The 16,603-nt window shown below is 51.4% G+C and overlaps 1 protein-coding gene across 1 annotated transcript in view; it reads left to right on the top strand.

The window, feature by feature from the left end:
* The window catches only part of BICRA (BRD4 interacting chromatin remodeling complex associated protein), a 76,294-nt gene that overhangs the window by 38,022 nt on the left and 21,669 nt on the right, over window positions 1-16,603 (top strand).

The following is a 16,603-nucleotide window of genomic DNA, read 5'->3' as shown; positions in this document are numbered from 1 at the left end:
GGGCAGGACCACTGGGGCCCTGACTGGATTCATCTGCCTCTTGAGTTGGTGTGCATGGGCTGGGGCAGGGAAGGTGGGGCATCCTGTAGCAATGTGCCACCTTCTCGCTGCCCCCCTTCCTCTGAACTGCTCTTTCCCACGCGGTGGCTGCCCCGTCAGCACTTCTGCTCAGTTCTCCCTTCTCCGAGCAGCTTTCTGTGCTGAGGCCCAGTTTCACCCCCACCCCGTGACCTTTCACCTCCTCCTCCTCTCCCGCCTCCCACCTCCCACCTCCAGGTTTTCTCTGGGTCCCTGTGTCAGGTCCCCCCATGGTCCTCTGGTCAGCCTGTGTCTGTGTCCCCCCACCATGGACCTCCCCCACCATGGACCTCCCCCACCATGGACCTCCCTCTCCCGTCCCGGTGTTGGGTCTTGGGTCAGGGGCCTACGCTGTGGAGCATCAGCGGTGGTCAGAGAACCAGCCAGCAGCCATCCAGTCTGTGTTCACCCAGAGCGACCGACAGACAGGCAGAAACCCCGGCTGGGCCCCTCCTGGGGAGACAGGCCGCAGATAAGATAAATCAGGTTGACAGCGTGTCAGATAGTAATCAGCCTTTTGAAGAAAAGGAAAGCAGGAGCAGGAGGTGGAAGTGCTGGTGGGGGCGGGGGTTGCCGTCTCACGGGCCTGGTGACCATGGAGAACAGGAGATAAAGGCAGAAACCTGCAGGCACAGACGGAGTTCTCACATTCCCTGCACCCAGTTTTCCCTAATGTGGACATTTTATTTATTTCTTTTATTTATTTGTATTTTGTTAATCCTCACCTGAGGACATTTTTTCCCATTGATGTTTAGAGAGTGGAAGGGAGGGAGGGAGGGAGGGGGAGATTTGGGGGCGGGGTGCGTGTGGGGAGAAACATAGATGTGTGCGAGACCTGGGTCAGGATGGAGCCTGACCCTTCGGTGCCTGGACCAGCACTCTAACCACTGAGCCACACCGGCCAGGGCTAATGTTAGCATTTTACAGCACTATGGTCTTCTGGTCACCACCGAGGAACCAGCATGGTGCATTCACTCTCAGCCCCTCCCTCATTTACTCTGGTCTCCTTAGCTTTTCCCTGATGCCCTTTTCTCCTCCAGGCCCTTGTCCAGAGAAACCCTTTCCGGTGAGTTCACTGTTATGTCTCCTCGTGGCAGTGGCAGGGTCTCAGGCTCTCCTTCCCTTTGAGGACCCTGACAGCTTCGAGGAGTCCCGTCAGATGTTGTGGAGACTGTGCCTCGCTGGGGACTTAGCTGCTGTGTTTTCATGACTAGGCAGGGGTTCACGGTTTTGGCGGGAAGACCATAGAGGACAAGCGCCCTTGTCATCATACAGCATCAAAGTTAGCACAGTCAGCATGCCTGTTGCCCTTGGTGTTACCCTTGGTCACCTGGCCAATGGTCAGCATGTGCCTTGGTGTGTGTGTGTGTGTGTGTGTGTGTGTGTGTGTGTGTGTGTGTTGGTTGGACGACACTCCACCAACTGAGCCACACTGGCCGGGCTCTGCTTTCTCTCTTTATAAATATGCTTTTTCTGGACATTTCATGTCAATGGAATCTTATGATGCGCGAGCTTTTGTGTCCATACAATTATTATTTATAATCATTTGGTATCTTTGTGAACACTTTTTTACACACTCTGTCTCTTTTGGGAGGATTAACTTAGTTAAAAAGTTGATAATACAGCCCGGCTGGTGCCGGAAGCCGGTCCATCCTTGCTGCTTGACACAGTCGCTGCAGGAAAGAAACATCTGCACAGCATATGTTTCAAGGGACCTGGCGTATATGGCATACTGTTCTTAATATGTTTGCTCCCCTTAGTGCTATGTGTTTTAACCAAGGTCACCTCTCCGAGAAAGGTTGTTTCCCCAGGTAGGAATTTTTCCCTGAAGTTAGGGAGGGGATAAAACCCCTTAACTAAGTGCCAGGCGGGTAGTTAATCACTTTAACTACAAACAATCACGCTTAAGCTACATAATCTTTACTCCCTGGAATGGCGATAAGAAACGCCCTAACCTTTGCAATAGAAATTGACAGGATTAAAATCAACTGGCATAAATACAGATGTAACAAGACAATAAAAGCCAGAACCTGGCTGGAGATCCTGACCAGAACTTGACCAGAACTTCACTGGAGTTCCTAACCAGAACTTCTCTGGAGATCCTGGCTAGAGATCCTGGCTAGACTGCTGATCAACTGAAGGCTGTCTCCGTGTCATTCCTTCTTCGCGGACTTCGTCCACACCTTTGGGGACCCCTGGACCTGCTGGGGCTGGACCCCAGCAGGCTGGTGTGGCTCAGTGGTTGAGTGTTGACCTATGAACCAGCAGGTCCTGGTTCAATTCCCGGTCAGGGCAGATGCCCGGGTTTCGGGCTGGATCCCCAGTAGGGGGCGTACAGGAGACAGCCGATCAATGATTCTCTCTCATCGTTGATGTTTCTATCTCTCTCTCTCTCCCTGTGCCTTCCTCTCTGAAATCAATAAAAGATATATATTTTTTTTTTTTTTTTTTTTTATTTTCCTCTTAAAGTATTACAAAGGGTATTACATAAGTATCCTTTCCCCCCCCCCCCCCGCCCTTGACAAACCACTACCCTCCCTTACCCCCCAGTGTCTTATGTCCATTAGTTATGCTTATATGCATGCATACAAGTCCTTCGGTTGATCTCTTACTCCCCTCCCTCCTGCCCCCCAACTCTCTCTGGCCTTCCCACTGCAGTTTGACAATCAGTAAAAGATATATATTTTTAAAAGTTAATAATATATAAATCAACATACTTAGATACTGAAAAAACAGGACTTTATATCGTCAGGCAGAGGGACATCACGGTCCCTGACCTTGTGCCTTTCAGAGACAGCTCACTTTCTTGACCATCAGTCACCTTCTGCAGCTTCGAAGCCTGGATTAATGACCTGTCCAGCTGAATCTGTTCTTTTTCTAAAATTGGGGGATAAATGGAAATTGATGTTCTCCCCATGGAATAGAACAGAGAGCCCAGGACAGGAGCCAGGCGCAGATATGGAGGTCTGTTCTGAGGCCGAGTGGCCACTGGCCGGAGTGGTGGGAAAGGAGAGACTCTTAATAAATGGAGCTGGTGCCACAAGTCATTCCTATGGGAAGAGCTGAAATTAGATCCCTACCTCAAACCATATGCCTGTGGAGGGTCCTGCGAAGGGGAGTGACACGGCCTTAAATAAAATGGATCACTTTGGCTGCCTCGTGGCACTAGTGTCTAAGGGACTGGAGAGGAGGCAGTTGGCCAGCTTGCGACGCCCCTGCAGCCCTCGGTGCACAGAGAGGGTTAGCCAGACAGTGTTGGTTGCACCACCTCGAGAAGACGGGAGAGTGAGAGACGAGAGGGGAAGCCTTGTGCTGGAGACGGTCGGAGTTAGCTGATCCCAGCAGGTGGAGACTGTAAACCCCTAGCCCAGTGGTTCTCAACCTTCTGGCCCTTTAAATACAGTTCCTCATGGTGTGACCCAACCATAAAATTATTTTCGTTGCTACTTCATCACTGTAATGTTGCTACTGTGATGAATCATAATGTAAATATCTGATATGCAGGATGGTCTTAGGCGACCCCTGGGAAAGGGTTGTTCGACCGCCAAAGGGGTCGCGACCCACAGGTTGAGAACCGCTGCCCTAGCTGATGAGGCAGTTGAGCCACACTGGGCTGCATCTTCAGGGGAAAGGGGTGGAGGGAAGGAAGCTTGGCTCCATCCCGCAGGCGCTCTGTTTCCCAGAGTGCTCGTGGGCATCGGAAAGGAGGCCTCGGGATGTCTTGGGAAGCAGCCCAGGCTTCGGGGTCCAGGAAATCTGGGTTCAAATCCCAGCGCTTCCTTTCACCCGAGTAGCTTTTTAGTTGTGTGTGTTTGGCTGCAAGTAACATTTTACCCAAGTAGCGATGGCTTAAATAATATTCTTATTTTTTTCCACCCAATTTTTTAAAATGCAGCTTTTGGAATGGTTAGTACATCCACAGGACTTAAAAGCCAAAAGTTATTTTGAAAAATACGCGGTGAAATGTCTCCCTCTCACAGTTGCTCCCATCTTCGAGGTCGCCATCCTAGTGGTCAGTGTTCAGTGCTGAATAGATTCTTCTCAGAGCTCTTCAGACTTACAAAGGCACTCAGAATATATACTCTTTATTTTATTTATTTTAAAATGTAATTTTATTGATTTCAGAGAGGAAGGGAGAGGGAGAGAGAGTTAGAAACATCAATGATGAGAGAATCATTGATTGGTGCCTCCTGCACGCCCCCTACTAGGGATCGAGCCCACAACCCGGGCATGTGCCCTTGACCAGAATCGAACCGTGACTTCCTGGTTCCTAGGTAGACGCTCAACCCCTGAGCCATGCCCGCTGGGCTTGTTTTTGTGTCTTCTTGTTGGTGGTTTAGCTGTTTGAAATGCACTTTCCCAAGCACAACGCTGAAGTGCTGGCGGGCCGTCCGGAGCTGGAGAAGGCTCTGATGCGTCTCAGAGAAAACATGTGTTCAAGAAGCTTCCCTCGGTGTGAGTCATAGTGCTGTTGGCCGTGTGTTCATGTGAGCACATCAGCAATACACATCTCCTAAGGTGTCTTTAAACAGAAACGCACATAAAACATCATGACGTATCGGTCGGTTGATGAAAATGTTGTGACAGGAGGCTCATAGGAACCTGTGTTACCCGCAGGGTCAACCCAGCTCCCAGTCCCCGACTCTGTTCATGGAACTTTATGGAATACTAGAGGTCTGGTGCATGAAATTCGTGCGTGGGTGCGGTTCCTATGCCTGGCTGGTGATCAGCAAAAGTGTCCTCCCGTCCTCCCCTCCTCCCCTCCTCCCCTCCTCCCCTCCCACCTCTGATTTTTCCCCATCGGTTTCACTAGAACTTTACCTAAAGGGACCACACGGTGGGTAGTCTTGCTTCCTTTGCTCCTTTGCTCAGCATGATTCATTTCAGATTCATCATGTCCGTTCCATGTATTAGTAGTTTATTTCCTTTTATTGTTAAGCTGTGTTCCATTGTGTGGCCGGAACACAGTTTATTTATCCATTTACCTGTCAGGGGACACCTGTGCTGTCTCCAGTGTGGGGCGTGTGTGAATAAGGCTGCCGTGGAAATTTTCGTACAGTGTTTTTGTGGCCATACTTTCCACTGCCGCTAAGTAAATACCGTGGAGTGGAATAGCCGGGCCGTAGAGTTGGGTGTGTGTCTAACCTCAGTTAACCCCGGCTTTTCATCCTCTTCTGGAATGAGACCTTCTAGTCAAAGGCCGTTGCGGGGCGCCGGGCAGCTCAGCGAGGCCAGACCGGCAGGTCTGTGTCTCACTGTCTTGACCTTCCCCCTCAGGAGTGCAAAACGGCTGCTGTGGCACCGGCCGTTGGCGTCAAGCTTCACATCCGTCTCCCAGGCAGAAAGCAGGGCGGGGACAGATCTCCCTGAGTTAAGGCTCTGTGTTTTGGCCAAATGTGAAAATCTTTCCCGTGTCTACACTTGGCTGCCAAAGAGGCTGAGAAAGTATGATTCTGACCAAGGGCAAAGGCCTGCCCTCGTGGTCATCCTCCCGGGAGGGTATGTTGCCGAATGAAGCAAATCCAAGTTCTGTTTACCCATCTGAGCTGTGGAGATGACCCCCTGAGGCCACTCTGTCGGGGGCCTGGACGCCGGCTGGGAACTGTGGCTTGTGTTCAGTCTGAGAGCAAGAGCCCCCAAAGGAAGACTATAGAGACAGAAGCTTCTAGAGCAGCGGCTCTCCAAGTGTGGTCGGTCCCTGGACCAACATATCAGCACTGCCTGGGAGCGTGTTAGAAAGGCACACACTCTGGCCCCGCCCCAGACCTGCTGGTTCTGGCTCAGGTTTAGGACCGAGGGGTCCGAGGCCCATGAGGGTGCCGCCCCGGCTTTTGTTTCCTCTTTGCTTCTCTTCGCTCATTTCCTCCTGAACTTGGCGCTTTCTCTGTGGCCTGGTGCCTTGAAGGCCCTGTGTCCATTCCTCTCGTTCCCCTACCCCACCCCCTGCCTGTTTCAGTCCTTCTCAGAATTTCCCTGGTTTTTATAAACTAGTTTTAAGAAAAAAATCTAGCCCGGCCAGTGTGGCTCAGCGGTTGAGCGCCAACCTATGAACCAGGAGGTCACGGTTCGATTCCGGGTCGGGGCACGTGCCCGGGTTGCAGGTTCCATCCCCACTGTGGGGCGTGCAGGAGGCAGCCGAGCAGTGATTCTCTCTGATCCTTGATGTTTCTATCTCTCCCTCTCCCTTCCTGTCTCTGAAATCAATAAAAATGTATTTAAAGAAAAAAAAAGAAATAAATCTATCCCTGGTTGGGTAGCTCAGTTGGTTAGAGCATTGCCTGGGGGTTCAATCCCTGGTCAGGGCACATGCAAGAATCAGCCAACAAATGCATAAACAAGTGGAACAACAAATCTCTCTCTTCTTCTAACAAAAAAGGGGGAAAAAAATCTAAAACCTCTTGAGGTACCTGGATTTCTTGGCAGGCCTGCAGCTTTATAGCTGCACATAGAACACCCACAAAACACACAAAACCTTTCTAGTCTAACTATAAACTGGGCGTCAGGAGCCAGACACCAGGCCCTCTCTGAGCAATACAGGTTTTATAGGGCACACTTCTCCGTCGTAAGGAATTCAGTGATTTTAGAACTCTAAAGGTCGCTCAGAACGAAGAGGGGGTAGGTTTTAATTGCGCTTCAAATTGCTCTTTCTCTCCTTTCCCCTAGAGGGGCGGGAGCGGGCAAGCAGCCAACACTTCTTGCCTGTTTTCCTTTTCTGGCTTTGAAATAGACACAGCATGCGAGCGGCTACATATCCCGGTGCTGGCAGCTCCTGCTGGGCCTTTGCACGGAATTGCAAAGGGTGCCTCCACCGAGAGGCTCCGTCCCCGTGGAGTCTCCTTTGTGTGGATTGGAGAAGGGCGTCCTTCCTCCTGGTGGGTGTTGCCCTTATCTGGGTCTCGCTGGTGTCAGAACCTCACTGGATCTGCGGCCCCTCTGGTCCCCGTGGCTGGGTTCCTTTGTGTGTGAACAACCTGGACAACTGTACATGGTGGTCAGTGTATATATATATTATGTACCCAGTACAGGTGAGGTGACATGTGTCGATCTTATAACTTGCATCCTGCATTCATTTATTTATTTTTATTATTTAAAAAAAAAACTTCACCTGAAGCTATGTTTATTTTTTAGAATTTTTTGTTGATAATCCTCACCCGAGAATAGAAGGAGAGAGAGAGAGAGAGAGAGAGAGAGAGAAACATCGATGTGAGAGAGACACATTGATTGGTGGCCTCCCGCACGTGCCCTGACTAGGGGCCAGGAATGAACCTACAATCCAGGTACGTGCCCTTGACCAGGAATAGAACCCATGGCCCTTCGGGGCGCAGGCCAATGCTCTACCACTGAGCCAGGGCAAGGATATGTTCATTGATTTGAGAGAAAGAGAGAGAAACATCGGTGTGAGATAGAAACATCGATCATTTGCCTCCTGTACACGCCCGGCCATGGATTGAACCTGCAACCTAGGTATGTGCCCTGACCTGGAATTGAACCTGTGACCTTTTGGTGTACAGGACAACGCTCCAACCCACTGAGCCACACCGGCCAGGGCCATAACAATTACAACCGGGAATAGAACCCATGACCCTTCGGAGCTGGGGAAGGACCCGTGGTGGCCTCTTCCGGCGCCTGGTGGCTCCAGGTGTTCCTTGGGTTGTGGCCGCATCCTTCTCATCTCTGCCTCCGTCTTCACATGCCTGTGTCCTTTGTGTCTTCTGTTAGAAGGTCATGGTCATTGGATGTAGGGCTCGTCGAGATAATTTAGGATGATCTCATCTCATCCCAATTATATATGCAAAGACTTTTTTATCCCCCAAATAAGGAAGGCCGCATTCAGGTTCCGGTTGGCGGACATATCTTTTTGGGAGGCCATCATTCAGCGCATACAGGTGCCTTAGACATAAGCACGTCGTGAGGGGGAAACTCGTAAGCATCCTAGTGTGGTGAGTCTACTCACAGTGCCTCGCCCGCTTCGCCCTTCTGGCTGAGCTGCGTGGGAAGTGAACGGGTTCTCTGTGGCATTTCATGACAGTGTAAGGGGAAGAGGGCCCAAGTGGGTGATTAGAGGGCGGGACGGTGGGGACCTGCACGGGCATTGCAGGAAGTCAGTGGTTGGGGTTTGGCCAGGGAGCCAGCCGGGCTGCTACCACTGTGTAGCTCCCGTGAGTTTGGGAGCCGTCAGTGGGTTCAAATCCCAGCTCTGCCATTCTGCTAACTGGTGACCTTGGGCCACTTACCTCACCCTTTTCTCTGCCTCAGTTTTCTCATCTGTGAAATGGGTGTGAGGGTAAAGGCACCTGCCGCATCGGATTGTTATGAATGAAATGAAATAGGAAGACGCACTTAGGACAGCACCCGGCACTAGGGAGCTTGGCAAACCCTGGCTATGACGACGAAGATGAAGGCAGCTGAAGGCGCAGGGCACAGACACAGATCACCCGGACGCCTGGCCTTCCCCACTCCAGCCACCCGAGGGGTGCCCCTAAGCAGGGGTCAGCCTTGTGCTCGGGCAGGTCAGCTGGTGGCCAGTGAGGAAGTGGGTCGGCACGGAGGAGCAGAGGCCACAGGGAGCCTGGCGGGCTTTACTCGGTCGTTTGTGCCTGGTATGACTGATGTCCTTACTGGTGGACTTGAGCTCCGGGAAGGTATGACCGTGTTTGGCCATCACGTGTCTCGGCGCCCAGCCCGGGGCGGGAATACAGGAGGTGCTGAGTGACACTCTCGGATCCATGGCTGCAGCGGAGGCAATATTTCAAATTCATAGCAAGCAGCCGCTCGTGGGCACCCATCGGCCATGCCTGGCGTGGGGCGGAGGGAGGGCCAGGGCTCCCTGCTCTGCCAGGTGGTTCCCTTCAGTTGCTGGGTGTCGGGGGGACCTCAGGGGGTCCTGAGCGGGCCAGTGGGGTGCTGGGGTTTGGGGCAACGTTTATTTACCAGTCGGTAAGGAAGTGCTTGAGTGTTTTAACAACAGGTGCTGCCAGTGACGAGCAAGCTGAGTGTTAGCACAGGCCGGGTGGGTGGAGAGGTGGTGAGGGGAATGGCGAGGTGTAGGTTGGGCAGGAGTGGTGGTCGGGGGAAGGAGGCGATAGCGCTGAGAGGTGAGGGAGGTGGAATCGCTGAGACTTGGGGAGTCAGGGTTTGGCCCGTAGTCTCAGGAGGGCTGTGTCAGCTATCGCTACATTACAGCTCCCAGATATAGAGGCCGTTCTGGTTACTATTGCTGTTTAACAAATTACCCCAAATACGTATAGTAGCTTTGTCATCATAGCCAAGGTTTGCCATATAGTAGCTTAAAGCAACATATTACCCCAAATATAGTAGCTTAAAGTGCTCATGGGTTTAATGGGTCAAGAATTTCACATGGGCCCTAGCCGGTTTGGCTCAGTGGATAGAGCATCGGCCTACAGGCCAAAGGGTCCCGGGTTCAATTCTGGGTTAAGGACATGTACCTTGGTTGCAGGCTCCTCCCTGGCCTGGGCCCTAGTCAGGGCCGGTGCAGGAGGCAACCAATTGATGTGTTTCTCTCACATCGATGTTTTTCTCTGTCTTTCCCTCTCTCTTCCACGCTCTCTAAAAGATCAATGGAAAAATATCCCAGGTGAGAATTAACCAAAAAAAAAAAAAAAAAAAAAAAGATTTTCACATGGAATTTGCCCTGACCGGTGGCTCAGTGGTTAGATCGTCGTCCCACGCACGGAAGGATTATAAGTTCGATCCCTGGCCCCAGCTGGGGAGCGTGCAGGAGGCAACCAATCGATGTGTCTCACATCGATGTTTCTCTCACTCTCTCCCTGTCTCCCCCTCCCTCCCTTCCACTTGTTCTTAAAAAAAAATCAGTGTAAAAATATCCTTGCAGAAAATATCCTTGGGTAAGGATTTTAAAAAAAAGAAGAAGAAGAAGAAGAATTTCACCTGGGCAGCTGGGCAGAGAGTAAAGCCTGCCAGGTCTCCGTAGGCGGAGCCTCGGGAACGCACACATCACTTCCGCCACACTGTTGGCCAGCGCAGGTCCAAAGGCCAGCCCACGTTCAAGAGTTGGTAATTGACCTCATCTCTCTCTCTCTTTTTTTTTTTTTAACATATATTTTATTGATTTCAGAGAGGAACGGAGAAAGAGAGAGAGGTAGAAACATCAATGATGAGAGAGAATCATTGATTGACTGCCTCCTGCAGCCCCCTACTGGGGATCAAGCCTGCAGTCTGGGCATGTGCCCTTGACCGGAATCAAACCCCGGACCTTTCAGTCCGCAGGCCGACGCTCTATCCACTGAGCCAAACCGGTTTCGACAGCAGTTCTGTCTTTACATTCTGGAAGGAAAATGTTACCAAAGTCTCACTGAGTAAACCCCAACTCTCTACACTTTGGCTTTGACTGTGCAGAACGCCATGCCTAACTGAGCTGCCGGGAAGCCTGGGAAAGTCAATGACTGATTCAGGGACGGGCATGGCACTGGCTTAGTCTAATTGCTTTAAAGCTGTGTTGACGACAGCTCACAGTAGGAAATATGTACCCGTACAGACGCCCATAATTGAAACCAGTGTCACAAGCTGATCCTTAACATGTGTTGCCTTTTAATCTTTTCTATTCACTCCCATTCCATTTTACATTCTATATCGTTTAATTAAAAAAAAAAAAGAATCTGGCCCTGACCGGGTAGGTCAGTTGGCTAGAGCAGTGGTCGGCAAACTGCGGCTCGAGAGCCACATGCGGCTTTTTGGCCCCTGGAGTGTGGCTCTTCCACAAAATACCAACTTCTGCGCATGGGACACGAAGTTTCAATCGCACTGTACGTGCGCGCCCGCACGTGGTATTTTGTGGAAGAGCCACACTCAAAGGGCCAAAGAGCCGCATGTGGCTCTCGAGCCGCAGTTTGCCGGCCACTGGGCTAGAGCATCGTGTTGATCCCCAGTCAGAGCACATGCAAGAATCAATCAGTGCATGCATAAATAAGTGGAACAACAAATCAATCCCTCTCCCTCCCTCCTTTCTTCTCTCTCTCATATCAATCAATAAATTAAAAAAGAAAAACTCTGGTCACAGCCTGCTCATGTGATTTCACAGCCCTCAACGGCCTGGCCCATTGTTAGGGAAAGACGGGCTCAGAACCACGGCCTTTGTTTACATCCTGGAATTGGCAAATGTCACCCTGGGCAGTGTCAGGCTGCTTGGGAGGACGAGGAGGAGGGCTGGGGACACGTGTTTGGAAAGCAGCAGCCAGACTTGGCCACTTACCTTCTCGTCCTGACATTCCCATCAGCCAGTGGTACAGTCCTGTCAACTTTCTTTTTATGACTTGCAAGTGACCCGAGGGTCACTCACATGCATAGTGGGGAGTTGCAGTCTGCCTGTTTCTGGAGCTAACGGGGCCTTTAATTCCTGCCCTGCAAGCTTTCTGGCTTCTGCACAGCTCCCGATGACAACGCAGAACTCCCCAGGCATTACAAGTGCCGGAGGAATTCACACGCGTTTCTGGAAGGACACTCTGTCATTGTTGCGTCACAGTTGTTCTCCGGAGCTGCCTGTGGTTTCCAGGCTGGCGTTTCCTGCTTTGTATAGGAGGTGGTGAGGAATGAGGCTCTTCAGAATCACAGGGTCTGAGTTCGAATTCCGCCCCCATAGCGTGGTCCTGGTCCCTCTGAGATTCTTGTTTCCTGAGCTGAGAAACGTGAGTCAGCGTTCTTCCCACCTCACTGGGGCCTGAGAGGGACCGGTGGGTATAGAGTTAGCTACGGCCTGAGACGGAGGAATCAGTGGGCCCCTCTGGGCTTTGCAAGGCGCATCAGTCAGCTTTGACTGAGTGATGTGCGGTAACAAGTGAGCCCCCAAGCTCAGTGGCTTACAACAGCCAAATCTCATCCATGCTTGTGTGTGTGCCCTTTGTAGGGTGGCTGTGGCTCTGTCCGTGTGCCCTCTCCATTCTGGGAGTCAGTTGGGGACCATGTGATGGCTCCTAAAGCTTCTGCTCCCGTGTGAACAATTGAGGGTTGGCAGCTTTGCACACCGATTGTGTCCCCGGGAGTCGCTCTTCCCGAAGCTTGTGAGGATGCGTGTGTGGAGGAGAGGGGTATCTAATGCCGTCCCTGGCTGAGACCACTGGCTGTGCGCCCCAAGGTCAAGGTCTGCATCTGCTTTTGCTCATGACAGCGTCCTCAGCTCTCCCGACGCTGACACAGTGGGCACTTCATAAACGCCCTTTCCACCAGGCTGCTCCTTGAATGAATGAATGAACAAACGAACAAGGGTTTGTTTTACTTCTGCAGATTCATTTCATAAATATGGATTGAGCTCCTACTATGTGCCATGTACTGTGCAGGCCCCACAGGGAACAAAACAGGCAAAAATCCCTGCTCTTGGGGGGTGTTGATGTTTTGTTTGGGGTGGGGCGCCATAAATAACCAAACAGATATGATGTTTGATGATAAACTGTGTTTGTAGTTAAAATTTTTCATTGTGGAAAATTTCAAATGTGTACAAAGTAGAGAGAATAGTAAAACAGGGACAGTCTCCCCCAAATCAACCAACTCCACCAGTTTTCACTTTTCCAACATCCGTACTGACCGGCACTGCCCAGCGGGGCTTTCTGCCGCGTGGACGGGTTCTGTATCCAGTGGCAGACGGGAGCCAGCAGCCACACGTGGCTGCTAGTGAGCACCTGCAATGTGGCTTCCGTGGCTGACAGCGTTTAATTTTATTTTTATATAAATATTTTTATTTAAAACATCGATAGTCCTAATTATCCTTATTTTCAATTGTGATAAAATACATGTAACATACAATTTACCATCTTAGCCACTTAAAAAAATTTTTTTTATTAATTTGATGGAGAGGGAGATAGAAACATCAATGATGAGAGAGAATCGTTGATTGGCTGCCTCCTTCCCGCCTCCAGGAATCGAACCGTGACCACTGGTTCATGGGTTGATGCTCAACCACTGAGCCATACCAGCCGGGCATCTTAGCATTTCTACGTGTGCAGCCGCCCCCACCATCCCTCTCCAGAGCGCTTTTCATTTTGTAGAACTGAAACTCTGCACCCACTCTGTAACCCCCACTTCCCCCCACCCCATCCCCTGGCAGCCAGCATCCTGCTTCCTCTGTGTGTTTGTGTGTGTGGACCTCAAAAGTAGAATCAGCCCTGACCGGTGTGGCTCAGTGGGTAGAGCGTCGGCCTGCGGACTGAAGGGTCCCGGGTTCGATTCCGGCCAAGGGCATGTACCTGGGTTGCGGGCACATCCCCAGTCGGGGGTGGGGCGGGGGTGTGCAGGGGGCAGCTGATCGATGTTTCTCTCCCATCGATGTTTCTAACTCTCTATCCCTCTCCCTTCCTCTCTGTAAAAAATCAATAGAATATATTTTTTTTAAAAAAGTAGAATCAGGTAGCACTTGTCTTTTCGTAACTGGCACGTTTCACTTAGCGCGGTGTCCTCAAGGGTCACCCGCGTTGTAACCTGAGCTAGAATTCCCTCTGCATAGTGTCCCATCGTCTGTACACACCCCGTCCTGCTCATCCGTGGGTGGACACGGGTGTTTTCTGCGTCTGGGCTGCTGGGAATAGCGCTGCTGTGAACATGGGCGTGCACATACCTCCTCGAGGCCCTGGTGCCTTTGGATGTGGACCCAGAAGCGGGGTTGCTGGGCCATGTGGTGATTCTATTTTTAATTTTCTGAGGAACTGCCAGACGGTCCTGCACAGCAGCTGTGCGGTTTTGGGCTCCCACCAGCAGGGCACAGGGTTCCGTGTCCCCTCATTCTCGCCACTGCTGGCGATTTTCTGTTTCATTGACAGTAGCCATCCTAATGGGCATGAGGTGGTGTCTCTGGTTTTTAAAATTTACTTTTATTTTCTATTTTTTTTCTTTATTGATTTGAGAGAAACCTCAGTTTGTTGTTCCGCTTATTTACGCGTTCATTGGTTGATTCTTGTAAGTGCCCCGGCGGGGGATCGAACCTGCAACCTTGGCGTATTGGGACGATGCTCTAACCAACTGAGCTACCCGGCCAAGGCCAGGGTCTGTGGTTTTGATTGCATTTTCTCTAATGACAGTGACGTTGATCATACTTTGATGTGCTTATAGCCATTTGTGTATCTTCTTGGAAGAATGTCTGTTCAAGTGCTTTGCCCTAATTTCACTTAATTAACTTGAACTTAAATGTATATGGCCACCTGTGGCTAGCGTCCTGGCCAGCATATGTCTACATTCCCCCTGCACACCCACTGCCGGGAGCCGGTCCATCCTTGCTGCTTGACACAGGCGCTGCAGGGAGGAAGCATCTGCGCAGCGTGTTTTGGGGGACCTGGCGTATATGGCATACTGTTCTTGATATGTTTGCTCCCCTTCTTGGTGCTATGTGTTTTGGCCAAGGTCGCCTCTCCGAGAAAGGTTGTTTCCCCAGGTAGGGATTTTCCCCTGAAGTTAGGGAGGGAATAAAACCCCTTAACTAAGTGCTAGGCGGGTAGTTAATCACTTTAACTAAGAACAATCACTCTTAAGCTACATAATTTTTACTCCCTGGAAAAAGAAATGCCCTAACCTTTGGAATAGAAATTGACAGGATTAAAATCAACTGGTATAAATACAGATGTAACAAGACAACAAGAGACAGAACCTAGTGAGAGAACATGGCAAAAGATCGTGGACAGAACCTTGCTACAGAACTTGGCTGGAGAACCTAGACAGAATATGGCAGAGAACCCGGATAGAACCTGGCTGGAGAACCTAGAACCAGAACTTCTCTGGAGATCCAGACCAGAACTTGGCTGGAGATCCTGACCAGAACTTGGCTGGAGATCCTGGCTAGAGATCCTGGCTAGGCTGCTGATCAACTGAACGCTGTCTCCGTGTCATTCCTTCTTCGCCGACTCCATCCACACCTTTGGGGACCCCTGGACCTTTTGGGGTTGGACCCCAACAACCCACCACTGGGGTATTTTGCAGTAAATCACAGGCATTCTATCATTTTCCCCCTAAATATTTCAGGATGTATTTGTAAAAGGTAAGGGTTCTGAAGAGGCAAGAAAGAACATGGTTTCATTACTACACCTAGAATTTTTTTAAAAAAATATGTTGTTTGCCCTGGCTGGTTAGGCTCACTGGATAGAGCATCAGCCTGGGGACTGAAGGGTCCCAGGTTCGATTCCAGTCAAGGGCATGTACCTTCGTTGTGGCACATCCCCAGTGGGGGGTGTGCAGGAGGCAGCTGATCGATGCTTCTCTCTCATCGATGTTTCTAACTCTCTATCTCTCTGGGGCCTCCTGGGACATCCCCTGTGGGTTTGGAGAGGCTGCTGGGGTCACAGCCCCTCCTGGCTGATCCCAAAGCACAGACCACACCCCACACTGGAGGCAGGAGGAGGGGAGATTTGGGAACCTGGCTGCGTCCTTGAAATGCCCTTGGGTGCCTGTGAGAGCCTCCAGGCCAGGGGCGTTCACATGGAATCCAGGTGGGACCCGGGGTCTTGTGACAGCTGCTTTCTAGAGCTTTCTGGGTGAGGAGGAGGGGAAGCGGCCGGGCTCACGTTCCTCTTGTCCTGGCCCCTCGCTCTTATCGCTCTGAATCTGACCATGGCAGGCATTCCTAGAGCCATAACAAAAGCCTGCAGGAGCCAGTCGCCAGCTCCTCTTATCTTGACATTGTTGCCATATTTGCGTCAGATCTTGAAAGAGAAACAATGCAAAGAGCATCTTCCGTGTCATAGCGGTTGAGTGGGGGACCCCGGCTCCCAGTGCAGCCTGGCCGCTGGCAGCGGAGGGGTCTTGGGCATTTTGCTAGCTGTTCTGAGCCTCAGTCTCTCATCTACGCAATGGGGCTAACAAAAGCCCCACCTGAAATGGGTTAATGCGCAGAGTGGTTTGCTTAAAACCCATGCCAGCACACAGTGGGCCCGCATTAGTGACTCAGCGTCCGTTACGGCTAACCTCATTATTCACGGACTCTGCATCTGTGACTGCCTGCTCCCTAACATTGGTGACCCCCAGCTCTGCAATGCACATGCTTCTTTCCGGGTCACTTGCAGACGTGCGCAGAGCCGTGAAAAACGCACACCACGCGTGTGTCCAGCAGAGGACCCGCCTGGTGTTCCTAACGCCAGGGAGGAGGGATGTGCCCTGCAGGAAAGACTGTCAGCGAAGCGGCGCTCAGGCCCGGGCTAGCGTGCTGTGGGCTGCGTGTTCAGTGTAAACGACCAACAGTTTGTATGAAATCAGGCGTCCTAAGACAGAGTCACAGGGAAAGCATGGGTCGGTGGAGGAAAGTGTGATGAGGCTTATAGGGACCTAGTTCCTTGTGTTTTCTGAGAGCGGGGATTCGGGGTTCACCGTTCAGTGTTCCTGGCAGCATTAGAACAGAAGTCCCACGGACGCCAGAACTGGCTGGGTTTGTTAGACTGATGTGCCAGTAAACGCTGTTGTACCCTGTTACATACACTAGAGGCCCAACGCACGAATTCTCGCAGGAGTGGGCCTTTCTTCCCCCGGCTGCCGGCACCGGCTTCCCTCGGGCACCCGGGACCCGGGCTTCCCTCGCAGC

Source organism: Myotis yumanensis, unplaced genomic scaffold, assembly GCF_028538775.1.
Source record: "Myotis yumanensis isolate MYYU_CA2020_CCGP unplaced genomic scaffold, mMyoYum1.0.hap1 SCAF_23, whole genome shotgun sequence".
Taxonomy (NCBI): domain Eukaryota; kingdom Metazoa; phylum Chordata; class Mammalia; order Chiroptera; family Vespertilionidae; genus Myotis; species Myotis yumanensis.
This window is presented reverse-complemented; position numbering and strand designations above follow the sequence as displayed.